Source organism: Centropristis striata, chromosome 6, assembly GCF_030273125.1.
Source record: "Centropristis striata isolate RG_2023a ecotype Rhode Island chromosome 6, C.striata_1.0, whole genome shotgun sequence".
NCBI lineage: Eukaryota > Metazoa > Chordata > Actinopteri > Perciformes > Serranidae > Centropristis > Centropristis striata.
In genome coordinates this window covers 23990182-24007994 of record NC_081522.1, presented here as the reverse complement: position 1 = coordinate 24007994, position 17813 = coordinate 23990182, and positions in this window count along the sequence as shown.

Here is a 17813-nt window from a genome sequence, read left to right as displayed (position 1 = left end):
AAAACTTTTGACGTAACTTAGTGTTTACGAGGACAGATTGTCAGTCTTTTGGTGAAACTTCACTCAACACGATAACAAAAAAAGACAACTGCAGCTAAAAATAGGCCAGCATTATACTCATTATACTGATAATGGCTGATGAATAGTTGTACTGATGATCTCTGCATATCAACATGACAACAGCTGTAAGAGGCCTGATGGTGCAAAGAGCAGCTACTCTCACATGAAGACACACAGGGAGAAAAGTGATGGAGTTCCCAGTGATAACAGTAATACATCAGATCTGCTGTGACCCCACACAGCGTCCTGCAGCCTCTGTGCGTCCCACCCCAATCCCTCACACGTCCTACTTAAGACGTGAAACCTGTGCTGACAGCTCAACCTGCTAACCTTTGTGACCCGTCTCCCCCCTCCCCCCTCCTCCTCCTCCTCCTGCAGCGGGATGCCACTGGAGAGAGGAAGTGACACGGCCGCCGGGGTGAAAGGTCGACTCAGACGATGCATTTCAAATGCGAGAGAACAAGATGGATGGCGGCGGCTGCAGTGGAAGAGGCATGTTTTTACTAGTCTAAGAATTCCAAATAGGTTTTTTCACCAAGTTCAACAAATGTGTTGCTATGGTTCAGTGTCACCCACCATGGGGATAACCAGAAGGAGCAAAGACTGCACAAAGAGGAGGACTGACCTGCACTCAGTGGCGGTTCTAGACCAGTTCTACTGTGGGGGCCAAGCAGGGGCCAGTGTTTAATCAGAAGCGCACATTAAAAAAACGGCAGAGATGATATTTAGGCATTCAAAAGCTTTATCTTGGCTCATTTAAAAATCTCTTAAGTATATTTGGAAGATACAAATACACTGATTGAAACAATGAGACTTACCAACAATAATTATTTTTGCAAGACAATGACATTTCTCATTTTTGTGCACAATTACTTTTTTTTATTTTGAAAGTGCAGTCCAGTGAGAATGATCTTTTTATATATATATATATATATATATATATATATATATATATATATATATATATATATATATATATATATATATATATATATATACACAAGCTTTTACTGCACAATTAAACTATTATACAATGTACACATTCTGGGTTCCTTTTGTGCACAATGAGATATTGTTTGAACAAAAAAAGGTTAGAATTGTTGCGTTGTTCATCGTTATAAATTGATCATTTAAATATTAATTTGACACAGGGGCCACAGCAGGGGCCAAGGGCTTCTTGGCAGGGGCAGTGGCCCCTGTAGGCCCCTGTGTAGAACCGCCACTGCCTGCACTGTTGCATTGTTACTGAAAATACTTTTTCATTCCTCTCCAATTTATCCTAAACTTGCAAATCTACTCACTTGGTGTTGGATTTGGCTACCGGGCTCATCTTCTGCAGCCTAGACTGAAACCACTTTTTTTTTTTTTTTAAAGCCTGTATCTCCAGCCCGCCCCCGGCCGTCATGATTTTGGCAACAGGCTCTAAATGGAGTAAACAAAACAGAGGAGGTTGCCAAGCCAAATAAGCCTACCCAGAGAAAACACGAAACTCTCGTTGTCCCATTGTTTTGTAATCTCTTTTTATGGAGCATGTCTTTCATAGAAATAATCACTTGGACATGTCATCATACGTAAATCGAGCTCTATGCTGTGTCTGGAGTCTATGATTATATTGCTAACTGCACTAAAGCTAGATCAAGAACTACACTAACTTTGGTCCTCATAAAGACTACTGTTACACTCAGTGTTACCAGTGAAGTCAATTCAGAATAATCAAAATAGCAAAGGGGTAAATCCAATTTGCTGCTCTATACTAAAATGAGAGTGCTACTTCTTTAAGAAGGAGTGTTGTATTTAACAAACGGTTAACATAAAATGAATGAAAGAAAAAAAACGTATCCATTAGTATAATAGGAAATGTAGCACCTCTTAAACAAGAGCTTGTGAACTGTAAAGATGACAGCCTATGAGACATGACATAGGCAGTAACAACATGCCAATGAAAATTATTTAGAAATGTAGTTGAGGGTGTCTACATTGTATATATTGAATATCCTAATTGTTCCTAATTGTTATTTCCCTCTTGTTTAAATTGTAAATACTTTTATATTTATTCTGGTTTATATTCCTTGTTTACTGTTTATTGTTATTCTATTCATGCTTCCTCTGTTTTTGCTTTACACTGCTGTAATACTGGAAATTTCTCCATTAACAAGATCTCCAACCTTAACGACAGAATAGACAGTTTGTCCATACCACCCACATGTCACAAGCGACTCGTGGTACAGCAGAGCTGTAAAAATAGCACATGTCATTATACATACACATACGGCGCTGTAAAAAAGGCTGCAGTTTCAGTGTATTTATGCTACAAAACCACTGACCTAGGTTTAGGACAAAATACTGCCTTGTCAGACGTTATAAAAGACAGTTTAAATAGTAAATACATTTACGTAAATGCTGGAAGGGGAGTAGATACCAGGGTGAAAGTGACTCCACTGCAAAAAAGCCAACTTGTATTTTTGGCCTAAAACAGTGATTTAATTTGGTAAAACTTGGAAATATAAATTACTGACATTTAGGGCAATAATGTAAGTTAACACAACAAAGGAAGCCAGTTGTCTGCTCAAAAACAAGTTGGTGAGTTGTTGTTACTTATATCTTTAAGTTGGGATTCAAAACAAGGGACAATAGTTCTGATAACTCTTATTTCTTTGTTGTGAAATTCGGTCATTAGCAAAAGCAAGCGGCTAACTGACGCTAGCGGCTAACTGACGCTAGCGGCTAACTGACGCTAGCGGCTAACTGATTCTAGCGGCTAACTGATGCTAGCGGCGCTGCTTGTTACAGCTACAAGAGTAGCCATTATCGTATCAATGCTCACTCAAAATTGTGGTCGCAACATTAGCTGACATTTCATAGCGGAGTTACAATCGTGCCAGAGAAATTCAGAGTTGAGCAAACTCAAAAACAAAACTTAAAATATTTAGTTTAATTGTCCAACTTAAATTTTATAGACCTATATTGACATTTTTGAGGGGAGTTTTACTTGTAATGTTTTAATTGTGTGTTGGGCTCTGAGCACTGCTGAAATGTGTACATTACACTCATTATGGTACCTGAATGCATCTTGACACATGGAGCACCAAAGCTGTTGTTTTTGTTACACAGCCTGTGTACAGCATAGACTGTAAAAAAGCAAGCTGCTGATAAAATCATTTTATGATCATGACATTTTGAGGCAAAAGATGCTGAAGATGATGATGACGGTAAAAAGGTTTGAAGCAACAAAATGTTGTCATACTTAAATACAGCCAAAATGAATGCGTTGCCACATGACATGCACATGTATAATTATAGCGGTAAAACATGAAAAATGAATGGGCTAAACAACTCATAACGGTTTTAAAAATGAACATTTCCATTGAACCATGAGCGTGTGACAGAGCTGTGACTGAGTGCACAGCTGGAATGTGATAGTGTTACATTGCTACAGCAGGAGAAATCAATATAAATGTTGCAGAGCAGACAGCAGGACAGGGTTGTGATGTGAAATGTTCACATTCAATACATTTCTGTTGTTGACCACTCAGAACTATGTTCACTAAACTATATAGTCTATCTTACAACTGCCTATATTTCACAATGTATTTTATTTTCTAATGGTAATTGAAGGAATATCACAGCATTACTGAATTTAAAAAGCACTTTATGACTGCTGATATCTTGTGGCATCAAAGTGTACACTACAAAAAAGCCAACTTGTATTTTTTTGGCCTAAAACAGTGATTTAAGTTGGTAAAACTTGGAAATATAAATTATTGACATTTAGGGCAATAATGTAAGTTAGCACAACAAAGGAAGCCAGTTGTCTGCTCAAAAACAAGTTGGTGAGTTGTTGTTACTTATATCTTTAAGTTGGGATTCAAAACAAGGGACAATAGTTCTGCTAACTCTTATTTCTTTGTTGTGAAATGCGGAAAAGCGGTGAAATTCGGTCATTAGCGAAAGCTAGCGGCTAACTGATGCTAGCGGCTAACTGATGCTAGCGGCGCTGCTTGTTACAGCTACAAGAGTAGCCATTAGCGTATCAATGCTAACTCAAAATTGTGGTCACAACATTAGCTGACATTTCATAGAGGCGTTACAATCGTGCCAACTCAGCACATTGCAGAAGTTAGCAGAAGTAAGGATTAAAAGTTATTACAATGTAAAATTATAAGTTAGTACAACTTACAGTTGAGTTGACAAAAATCTGAATTCAGAGTTGAGCAAACTCAAAAACAAAACTTAAAATATTTAGTTTAATTGTCCAACTTAAAATTTTATCGAAGTTTGTTGCCTTGAAATTTTGAGTTCACCCAACTTTTCTTTTTTTGCAGTGTAGTTAATGAAATCTTAGGAATGCTTATAAACTACATTTTCTCTGATCAGAGGTTATTTTTCCGTCTCAAAAAATCATTAATACCCAGAAGCATGCAACATGTTCTCTCTTTCTCTGCCTCAAACACACTGAATAACCAGAAGCTGAGTCTGGGGGCCACATTCTTGCCCTCTCCACACTCAACTGCCAACACAGCACGTGGCTTTGTGCTGGCTCTGCCGATGGCTCCTTTTAAAAGTTCTTAATGGGTCACACGCACAATACACTTTGTGTTACCGAGCAGTGAACCTCCACTGACGGGATCGGTGGTGTCACCAGGGTTCAGGTGGACCAGAGGCAGAGACCCACGGCTGGACGGTGTGTTGGACTGGAGCTCCGACATGCAGACAATTTTATTTAATTGTGTTGTTATTGTCTCTGTGTGTAATGCTGCTGCTACACTGTAATTTCCCAGCTTGGGATAAAGTCAGTCAGTCAGTCAGTCAGTCAGTCAGTCAGTCAGTCAGTCAGTCAGTCAGTCAGTCAGTCAGTCAGTCAGTCAGTCTGTCTATCTATCTATCTATCTATCTATCTATCTATCTATCTATCTATCTATCTATCTATCTATCTATAAAACACACAAACTTCAAAGTCTGCCTGTCCCTATCCTGCAGTCCCACCAGAGGAAATAACAGAGAATGTGACGGTCGATTTCAGAGGTGAAAATCTCCAAAAAGTCATAAGTACGATCACATACAGACACTTTTTTTTTTATACATACATACTGCCCTACAAAGCAAAAAGGCAGTAACTACGCAGAGTGCAGAACTGAGAAAAATGACTTTAAAGTTATCCTGTTATCCAGTAGTTCTCAACCTTTTTGAGTCGCGACCCCCAATTTAACATGCTGTCTCACTGAACAGAATCATACAAACTCAGTTGATACGACGAATTCTGGACAAATAATGAAGCAGACAACCACTAAAATATCTCTCTGTCTGTGCATTTATATATTTTTTTTATATTTTATTGTTACTTTTAATCTAAGTCCTTTGCTATCAGTTTAAAGGTCCATTCTGACCTGCTGAGTGTGTAACAGTCAGCTTCAAGCCAGAGACTCCTTGGAAAGTCATAACTTGCTACTTTGGGATTTGTCAGAAAAGACACAAAATTACCAAAAAAAGAATCAAATTGACCAAAAAATTACATGAAATTAAGCAAAAAGGGACTCAAATTGACCACAAAATGACACAAATTGACCATAAAAGACACAAAATGGCCCAAAAAACCCCAAAATGACCAAAAAAGACACAAAATTACTAAAAAAAGACATGAAATGACCAAAAAAAAGAAACAAAATGACCAAACAAAGACACAAAATGGCCCAAAAAAACCCAAAATGACCAAAAAAGACACAAAATGACCCAAAAAAGACGCAAAATGACCAAAAAAAGACACAAAATGGCCCAAAAAAAGCCCCAAAAAAACAAAATGACCAAAAAAGACACAAAATGACCAAAAAAAGACACAAAATGACAAAAAAAGACACAAAATGGCCCAAAAAAACCCAAAATGACCAAAAAAGACACAAAATGACTAAAATAAGACATAACATGACCAAAAAAAGAAACAAAATGACTAAAAAAAAGACACAAAATGGCCCAAAAAAAGCCCCAAAAAAACAAAATGACCAAAAAAGACACAAAATGACCAAAAAAGACATAAAATGACCAAAAAAAGACACAAAATGACAAAAAAAGACACAAAATGGCCCAAAAAACCCCAAAATGACCAAAAAAGACACAAAATGACTAAAATAAGACATAAAATGACCAAAAAAGACACAAAATGACTAAAATAAGACAAAAAACGACCAAAAAAAGAAACAAAATGACTAAAAAAAGACACAAATTGCCCACAAAATTATCAAAAAAAGACACAAAATGACTAAAAAGACTAAAAAACATTAACACATTAACACTTTAACACAGTGGAGACAGAGCTGACTTCCAAAATGATTTGGCGAGCCCCAGAAATCATCTCGCGACCCCAATTGGGGTCTGGACCCCAAGGTTGAGAATAGCTGCTGTAATCTAGCCTAAGTAGTTGTAGGTAGATTATTGGACATGTGGCTGTTTTGTTACTTTGTTTTTGTTATATTATCTTATTCTTTGTACATATCAATCCTCATATTTAATTTTATATTTTAACCCTATTTTGCAGTTACTGTATTCTTGCTTTTTATTACTTACCAAAAACGTGGCACCATACCAAGGAAAAAGGCAGTATAGATTCCCCAAAATAAAACAAACAATAAACAAAATAATTTTTCGTGAGAATGCCGCGAAATCAGCTGTGTGTGTTCACTATGGAAACAGAAACAGTAACTTCACTGCGCAGCAACACGGTTATTTTTTTGTCAGGTAAAACATAACAAGAATACAGTAATGGATGTTACTGTACTCTTGCTTTCTTTCACTAGGGCTTTTTGCAGTTACTGAACAAACGACTACCATTTTTCTCCAAAACGACACACATTTGAGATAAGATGTTTTGTCACATAACAAAGGATGCCTTGAATGTCATGAAAATGACAATAACTCATTTTGGACCAAAAATGCAGTTACTGCCTTTTTGTTTTTTGTAGGGCAGCATACACATGCACACATTTACACATGTATAGCACAACAAAGGAAGCCAGTTGTCTGCTCAAAAACAAGTTGGTGAGTTGTTGTTACTTATATCTTTAAGTTGGGGTTCACAACAAGGGACAATAGTTCTGATAACTCTTATTTCTTTGTTGTGAAATTCGGTCATTAGCAAAAGCAAGCGGCTAACTGACGCTAGCGGCTAACTGACGCTAGCGGCTAACTGAAGATGATGATGACGGTAAAAAGGCTTGAAGCAACAAAATGTTGTCATACTTAAATACAGCCAAAATTAATGCGTCGCCACATGACATGCAAATGTATAATTATACTGGTAAAACATGAAAAATGAATGAAACTCTTTTAAAAATGAACATTTCCTTTGTACCATGAGCGTGAGACCCAAACAACACGGTTATTTTTTTGTCAGGTAAAACTTAACAAGAATACAGTAATGGATGTTACTGTACTCTTGCTTTCTTTCACTAGGGCTTTTTGCAGTTACTGAACAAACGACTACCATTTTTCTCCAAAACGACACACATTTGAGATAAGATGTTTTGTCACATAACAAAGGATGCCTTGAATGTCATGAAAATGACGATAACTCATTTTGGACCAAAAATGCTTTTTGCTTTGTAGGGCAGCATACACATGCGCACATTTACACATGTATCCACACACACACACACACACACACACACACACACACGCACACACATGGACATGTCCAACAGTGGTGAACAGCTGCATGGGTCGGTCTGGAGCCAGACCAGCCACCTCTTTGCCACAAAGGGCTGCTTGTGCCCCCGGCTCGCTAGGAACATAAAACACAAGAGATAAGACCAGACACTGTTTGCCAGGACCAGCAAACCTCCCTAAACAGGAACTGCAAGTGCAAGTGTTTGACACACACACACACACACACACACACACACACACACACACACACACACACACACACACACACACACACAAGCAGGGTTGGAGGAAAGAACATACATGGGAACATTGAATATTTATGTGTGGAGAACATTGTTAAGTGACATTAAAAAGGTCAAATTTGTTTCAGGCCACCTCAGCTGAACTACTTGTCCCACATTTCCAGGATCATCTGACCACTAACAGCTCAGCAGGAAGTTGACTTACTACCTTACAGAACCGAACAAGTGAACTGAGGCTCTGTTTGTTGGAAGCTTCCTTCCTAAAAATATTTTAGATTGCTGATAAACTTATTGAAAGATTAAGAATTTTATTATAAACCTATTATAAACATGTTTTGCCATTACAACCAAAAGATAACTGAGCTTATTTTTTATTGTTGTTTTGTTACTTTATTTAAATGATTACACATAAAATACAAAATAATGTTGTTTAAAAGTAATTAAACTCTGAGGGCCTCAAGCCGATTCAGTCTTTTGCTCCTTATTGTCACATTTCACTCTTTTTTTCTTGTTTTTCACTGCAACAAGTCCCACACCTCTATGGAAACAGCACCAGCATGGCTAGAAGTAGGGAGGATTTAAAATGCATTGTGTGCAGAATAACACAGTTATAATGTCATAAATCATTAAAAAAACAAGTTGAATTCATTTACAAATATATTTGACCTAAATTGGCAAATAATATAATATAATAATATATATATATACATATATATATATATATATATATATATATATATATATATATATATATATATATATACATGTTTCAAAGAGCCTAAAAGTGTTGCCAACATTGGTGAAAAAGTGTCTCTATATGCTTAAAACTTCTTCTTACAACGTCTTTGTCCCCTCCTCTCTGTTCTGTGTAAACTGTCTGCAATAGAGTTGCTCAACTTTGGTCGCATGACGGTTAGTCTCACCCAAGTCAATCCTAGCTTCCCAGTCGTGCTGAGCTGGGCAGAATTTAATGTTTTAGTTAGTGCAAATGTTGTTTGTGTACAATAAAATGATTTTGATAAAATATAACTATTTTAAGCATCCGTTTGATCATCTATCCTGATGGAAGCTCTCTCCACACGATTCGTTCAAGGACTGTCGGAAATTTGAAAATCTAACATTTTAAAAATGCTTACAGCTCCTGAATATGATGTATGGAGTCATTGTGGCAGTTTTTAAAAACAAAACATGCATCCTAAACCGACCGTCAGGCTGTGGAATTCAGCCAGACTTTTGTCACTTTTGAAAGACACAATAAAACAAATTCTATTTCCTAGGAATTAAACTTTGAATTCAGAAGCTATAAAATGCACCCTTGCACAATTCCATACAGTCAGGGGTTATGTTGCTATGACCAGCAGCTTTTGGTGGCAAACGTTAGATAATACTTGTTGTGCAACTGAGTCTACTAAGAACTGACTGAATCAGTTTGTTGACTTTTAGACAACTCCAGACTTTTTCCACTCTTTTATTATGTTTTAGCATATATTAACAACTTGTCGCTCCCGGTGAGGAAAAGTAACTTAAGCTCACTTTTAAGGTTCTGTAGCGACAATCACGTATTTAAAGACTCACATCTATTGTGTTGTGAACAGAGGCCAAAGAAACCTGCTGCAACAATGAAGCTGCAGCTCTATTCTACTCTATGTGGCTCTATTTCTGCTGAGTCATGATTTGTCCAGTCACCACTTGCAGGCCCACACAGACACAGGGCCACACACACCATGACACAGTAGAGTCTGTGTGGCTTGGATCAAGGTCCACTCGCAAAGGGGAGGAGGGAAAACCCCCTAAACGTGACTGATGTCTTTGTCCTTATCGCTGCCCTTCTTCTTCCTCTCTCTCTCTCTCTCTCTCTCTCTCTCTCCATCACCAGCCCCGTCTCTCTCTCTTTCTCCGTCACCTCCCCATCTCTGTCCATCTGTCGCTATCACCACTCCCATCTATTGCTCACATATCTGTTCTCGTCTTATGCAAAGCTTGTTTCATTTAAAATCGTGCAAAATTAGTATCAATTCATAATCTCGTGGGAGTTCCTGCTAAGTGCAAATACAAACTTGATGACCTTTTGGTGTTTTAAATATTTGTGTTCGCTGCATCAACAGAGTGTGCATCTTTGTAAAGCCAGATGTGTGAGGAAGATATCGATGGGGAGACGTGGAGGCCATACGCATGAATGTTGCTGCGTCACCCAGCAGTTTATTTTAATAATTTCCACTTCATTCATCAGCTGTCCATACTGACCGGTGGGCCATGCAGCTGCAGCTCATTCATAACCTCCGCAGGACACCACACACACACACACACACACACACACACACACACACACACACACACACACACACACACACACACACACACACACACACACACACTCAGACAAGATGGCTTAAAATTGCACCATGCAAAAGAGAAAAGTCAAATGTGCACTTCTGGGTGAAATGTTAGCTGGTTTAGAGTGAGGCTTGGGGGATTTTGCAGAACTGCAGTATGTATACAGAAGGTGGAAGCTTAAACATCTGCGTACGCAAATAAGAGTGAGAGGGCACTATGGTGTCTGAAACACCTGGGTCCCTTTTGGGAACACGCTCAGCGTTGAATCCACAGAATCAACCTATCATAAAGTGATATAAAGGCAGGGAGATATGGATGGACACACACATCTGCACATACAGTCATGCATACATATAAATAAGCCTGTTTTGATCTTAAAATACAATCTGAGGCAAGTATCCCACCATGTTTTCTCTTCTAACAGGTTATTTAATCTCCGGTTCATTTAAGGTCAAAAGATCTGAGACATTATGAGTTGTGACAAAAAGTTTATTTTATATCCGAGCCTGCATTCTGCATGATTCAGCCGTGGGACATGCAGAATATTCAAAAGAAACGTTCATCCATATAGGGATATTTTCACACAAGTAAAAATCTATTGCATTGACTGAGTGAAATGCAGAGTGTCACAATGATGAATGGACCAGAGGTTTGTTCATACTGCAGCTCTACTTTCAAATTCCACTCATTCATGATCGTGACGGGAAGTTTGGACCAAGTTAGTTTAAAAAGGGAAAGTTCTTAGAGACAAACCAAAATGGCCACAATCAGCTGATGCTGCAGGGACTTGTTAAAATGTTACTGTTGACTACAGCAAAACAAACCTAAAGAATGGCAACAGTGTGGAATATTGATCTGAACATTGGAGAGTGTTTTGTTTGTACCAACTTTAGATTTTAGATTTTATTCCTGCATCAAATCTCAGCACTATATTTAAGTTTGAGTTTTCAATAATGCAAATAAATGCAGTCAATAGCAAACAAATAAACTGCTGATGCTAAAAGCCTCTTTTTTTTCATGATACAGGCTTTCTCTCAATAACTGGCTATATCGTGGAATAGCACTTCTTCGTGCCTCTTCACAAACATTTTGTTTGAACCCTCCTGGCGTTTCAGAGACGACTTCTTTATTTTTTGTCCATTAAAATAAATGAAGCAAACCAAGCATTGGTTTTTATGATAGTAGATGTAATTTTGGCATGAATTCAAAACATAAACAGCCAAACTATTCCACCTGTTAATGGTGAACTGATAAGGAAGTGATCATAAAAGCAAACACATAATTATGCAAATGATTTGATAACCGTGGTAAAGAGGGGGATTTTCCCACATTGATAACAGTGAAAAAGAGTTTTAAGAAATATTTGTTGAGCTTCTGTCCTACTTCCTGTATTTCGAGCAAAACATAATATAAGTATTATTGATACTTTTGAAAATGAGTATTGTATGCGGATACAACTTTTTAGTATCGATACTTTTTTGAGTATCGATACTTTTGACAACCCTACTTATAATTGTATTCACATCAAGGTTTGATTGTTTGTTTTTATTGATTTTACTTATATTGCTCTTCGTCACTATTGTTGTTATGATGTCATCAATGTTGGCCCCTCCCACAGTAGACAGGCATCTTTATTTCCTGTTATTTTAATGTCAGAAAGTTGCATACTGTAGCTTTAATGATTCATCAACTCTAACACTATGACTGTAAAGAATTATTGCATGAAAATGAAAAGTTTTCCGTTTGTGTTCCTACAGTGATCAACTCTCTGGCACAAAGTCGCAGCATTCTCAGAGTGTTTCACTGATTACACCTAATTCCTACGTCACCTTCCCGTGCCTCCAAACATTCATCCGCCGTTTTCTATTTTGGATCGAGGTATTTGCCTGTTTTTCTATTAATTTAGCCACTTGAAAAAAGGTCCTGTGATTGAGCTCCTTGTGAAGAACTCCCAGTTCCTCCCAGAGGGATCTGACTAAACTTTAACTGTTGTCGGGCAAAATATGTCCACATGACAAGAGGGGGGACTGATTCCCATGTGATTGGTTGATAATTGCCATGTTTGGAATGATGGAAACATTCTTTGAAATCTGTGTCGCCACTGTTCACGGGCAATTCACTGTACATGAAAGGAGAAAAGCAGCAACACTGATTAACAGAAGCCAGTATGTTAGAAGACTAACTCTACCTTTAGTGACCCCTGATCGAGAAACAAAACATCAACTAACTATCTGGAGGCTGGTCACGCTTTCCAAATACACACACCTTAGATTTAGCTTCCCTGAGAAAAGATAATAATTGTGCAAGTAAAGTAAAAGTATGCAAGTTTACACCCTCAACACTGATAAGATTTAAAATGTTTCCATTCCATTGCTCTTAATTTAGTCACAGTTTGACTTGTGTTAACTGCTATTGCTGTGACTCATAATCAAATGGGTGGGTCAGCAGATATAGTGTGCTGTGCAGCCAACTGCCTGTTAAAATGTGTCATACAGAGGTAAGCTGACATAATGATACATTGATAGCTTCTGATCGGCAGCAAACAGGATGTTTCTTTGGGTTTGCCAGAGAAGGATGTGAAACAAAAGGTGAAGCTTGAGGTGTGGCGAGTGGCGGGCTGCAGGTTTAGAACAGCTGAGAGCTCTCGCTTTGACTCAGCATGTTGGTACACTGTTTTTTGCTGCATCATGAGCTGAGACACTAGTGGCTGTAAGACTAGTTCTGACTAGAAACAATGAGGAAGAAGCTGCCCCTAATATCCCCAAATGTCATCAGATTTGAGTCTGGCTTATGTAAAATTAGGGGAATACTTCTCTTTTTTACATTACTGCAAAATCAATCACATTTTCTTGATATTGATAAAATGATCTTCTTACTTCCTGGATGGTCTCAAGATACTTTTTTCTAGTACAAGTGAAATAGCACTGGAAGCAGCAAAGGAAACAATTAATACAAACCTACATTTAAAAAAAGTGCAGATTTTACCATTTTTACAATGTAAAGAATGTCGATTTCTGTTTCTTACATGCCCTTACCAGTTAATAAAGTACACCTCACTAAAACCAATGCAATCTAATACAGCAGTCAATAACTTCATGGAGCCTTTAATGGTTCAGTTTTTACTGAAACTGATTTAATTTTGCAGGCTGGAGTTGAGTTATGATTGCAGGTAGCTGTTTCAGCATTTATATCAGTGAGTGCATGCTAAACAACACAACTTTCATGAAGGTAGGATTTACTGCAGGACTTGTAATAGAGTGCATTAGGTTTTTGTTCACTTATAAGCTGCAAACTGGAGTCAATGTGTGTAAATTCACTGTCTATCCTGTTTGCCTGCACAGCTCTCAGCAGCAGGCTCAAACTGTTGCTTTTTTTCTTCTGTGCCTCCCAGCAGCTGCTCAGCCAGTCTGACTATAGCGCCCTCTATGAGCGGCAGGCACTAAGTGTTCCTGCAGGACACAAAGCGGCAGAGCAGGGCAGCTGGACAGGGACAAGTGCAGCACGGCTACCGGCAGCACACTGCATGGCAGAGACAGTGGTGCAGCCCCCAGGAAACAGCTGCTCCGCTATCAGTCACTAATACACCACACACACACACACACATGGAGTCAGCTATGTATGGCTCATGTAGGGTTGCACATTATTTAATAATCACAAAGAGCTAATTTAGGTTCTTGAGCTATACACACGTGCAAAATGTGAATTCAGTGCCAAATTATTTGATGCATTTCATCTGAATTCAAGCACAAAAACAGCTAATGTTTTTGTGACATAAGCTTTGTTTGTGTGTGTGTGTGTGTGTGTGTGTGTGCCAGCTGCATAGAGAATTAACTACAGATCAACCAGCCAACAAAATAACAGCACCAAGCACAGTCCAGGATGTGCTCAGTCAGACCAGTGATAGACAAGGTTTAGACCAAGTTAAGGTGTTTAAGTGTGAAAATTACAAAATTCAAAACAGGAAAGAAGCTAAAAGGAACCTGAGCTCCGACCACACAGGGACGTCTGAGAACATCACAATCAGTTTAATCGCTGGGGAAATACCTTTGTCTTTTCCACACACAAAGCATTCCTACTACTTCACACTTAGATGACTAGAGCATGTCATTTGTACTCTGGCTTTGGTTTCTTTCTTTCCCTTCTCTGACTTTAAATTACTGTACATACTTTCATGTCCTGGTTACTGTCAGGTTGCACCTTGTGTTTTCACTTAATGGGCATTTAAGAGCAAAACTCCATTCCCCCTAACCTTTATGGGTTAAATAAAAGGACATCACATTCTGTTTACATAGCTTGAATACAATCCCCAATTCTGTAAACTTTTGTATCACATTGTACATTGTCATTTTGTAAAAAGAAACCTACAGAGTATCAAAGCCTCTTGCTACTATTGGATTTTTTTAGGGGCTAAGGCAAGGTAGGAGGGGAAATTTATTACATGATTTATTCTGTATGAAATTACTCACAATGAAACCTGATTTTCACTTATTTGAAATTGTTTATGCATGATGGGCTGTGTGAAGGGAATTTATGAGATTATGGTTCTTAAGAAACCAAGAGTGAGAAGCCGACAGTTTTAAAACTCAGCTTCAGGGTGTGGTTGCTCGTCGTTGTTTCAAATCTATGACGTGTTAAAATGAACATTTTTAAAGGGGCGACAAGCTTAAATATGTAAAAAGACTCAAGACATACACTACCGGTCAAAAGTTTTAGAACACCCCAATTTTTCCAGTTTTTTATTGAAATTCAAGCAGTTCAAGTCAAATGAACAGCTTGAAAGGGTACAAAGGTAAGTGGTGAACTGCCAGAGGTAAATAAAAAAAGGTAAGCTTAACCAAAACTGAAAAATAATGTACATCTCAGAATTATACAAGTAGGCCTTTTTCAGGGAACAAGAAATGGGTTAACAACTTCACTCTATGGAGTCTTGGGCTATTTTGTCCATTTTTTTTATTCTTTTCATGTCTTTGTAAGTCATTTTGTGTCTTTTTTGGGTCATTTTGTGTCTTTTTTAGTCCTTTAGTCCAACATAAAATGTGATTTTGAATCTTTTTTTTACTTTCAAAACACTATCATGCTCAATAAAGAATTTTAAATGTTGCAAATGTGCATTAATTTCAGAGTACACTGAGACATTAAACTGCATACTTTTCAATTAAATTCTGGAAAAGTTGGTGTGTTCTAAAACTTTTGACCAGTAGTGTATTTCATTTCAAATGTCAGTCATGCGTGTGTTGAAAATGAACACTGTAATCTTTCATAAAAAAATCATAATGAGGTCCTCCAAAAGCACAAGACTGGAGCTTAACAATTAGTACCAGAGGTGATACGGGCACACAGGAGCCTAATCTTATCAGCTGGTGGAGAGAGGAGACCAGAGGAGAGGAGGGACGCTGGTGTTATTTCCGTTGGCACTCTTTCACATCAGTGTTTGCAGTGGCATGACCACTCCACATCAACCACGGCAGGGAAAGGTGGGCACTTACTAGTGTCAATAAATTGCTTTAAACAAGGAACATGACTTCTTCCAAGTGGAAATTAGCAGAATTTAACCCTCCTGTTATGTTGCGGGTCAAATTGACCCATTTTAAAGTCTAAAACTCTAAAAAAAATTGTTAAAATATTTTTTTTCGGGGATGAAACATCTTCTGAATGTCTTAATGAGAGTAATCAACATATAAAATAAGAAAACGGTTAATTACACATATTTGCATTTTTATATTACATAGATACTGAGAGGTGACTCATGTTAATTTATCAACATCACTCAATAAAAGAAAAAAATTATAAATGTAAAATAAAATTTTCAAAAACTCAACATCATATAAAACTATTGTATTTTATATGTAGGTCTTTCCAATGTACATAAAAAAAAGTTTTAACGTGCATTTTCTATGAAAAACGAGTGAATTATCCTCATTGAACCCTGATCTGTGAGAGGTAAAGAACACCATGGCACTAAATATTGATTGAAATGGTTACTAATGGAGTTAATAATGAAATATAAACATTACTGGGATTTTTTAGTTTCTGACACCTTTGGATAATTAAACATTCTAAACAAACTATTGCTGTTCCTGAGAAACAAACATAATAAGAGGGTTAAAAAAAAGTCCCCTCAGACCTGAGTATATCTGCTAACATGCATTGGTAGACGACGGTTTCTGTCGTTCAAAACACACCGGTTGAGATATAAGTCATCACTGGTTCTTTTATTTGTGATGGCATTACCTGTGAGTAATGAGTAATTCATGTCTGTATGAAGAATGAGTGAAACTTTCCAGTCTTATGCAAGTGAGCCTATAAAAGAGCTGTGAGAATTCTTTTTTTTTTTTTTAAACGCAAGAACAACTAGTCATCAGTGTGTTTTATGGATAACACGCCTGTTCCTGGTGTTTCTTTACTCGAGAGCTCCTGGGAATGTGGGGTCCTGGCAGGGCTGCAGTTAATATCACGGGGGGCAGGTGGAGAGCAGGGTGAAGCCCAGCAGGGTTTCAGATCGTATGTCTTTAATGTCTGTGTGTCTGCAATGCTGCTTCCCTAAACCCGGTGTTCCCATCCATCTTCATGCACACACTGTCTGCCAGCCACCTCCAGCATGCACAATACCACATTTCTTTCCCCTCACACAAACATGCATGCATGCATAGACAAAACCTTGAACCATAAAGCAGAGGTTCACAAAATTTTTAACCCCTTAAAATCCGGCTTTGTGCAGTTGTGATGCACTGTCACAGGTTGCATATGTCAAGCTTGTTATACAAAAGTTTAAAAATGTCAAGTTTAAATACTTTTTACAGACCTCAAAAAGCTAAATTTGAGGACAAATTCACAAAAAGGAAATAAAAAACGTCAGAAAATGACCTCGCAGATTTATCTAGCGACCTCTTGGTCCATATTAAGTTAATTTTCAGGTTCATACTTGTATTTTGGGTTTCTACTACAACATGTTCACATGCTTTAATGTTCGAAAAACACTTTATTTTCTCATAACGTCTGTCTGAATACACCTGTATTCACCTGTCGTCTCTTTAAGGCATTCACATCAAATAAACCAGTTAGATCATACTTATATCTTAACCCTTTATCAGGCAAAGAACTATATTTGGTAACTTCAGGTAATATTTCGAGAAAAAAGTTGCAAATTTACTAGATTAAAGTGGCCGCCTAATGTCTGTGTGTCTGCAATCCTGCTCCAGCATGCACAATACCACATTTCTTTCCCCTCACACAAACATGCATGCATGCATAGACAAACCCTCTCAGTCATCCCCTCTGTTTCTCAGCTGGGATGCTATGGCATTGAGATCAACCATGTAAAATAATACTAATGGCCAAAGTGCAGCGCCTCAACAGTATCACTGACCAGGCCGGATATTGAATCTCTAAGTTCTAATACATGATAGGCAGACTGGGATGTTCCCTGTTATCCGCCCTCGCACACACTCAGTGGCGGTTCTACACAGGGGCCTCCAGGGGCCACTGCCCCTGTGAAGAAGCCTTTGGCCCCTGCTGTGGCCCCTG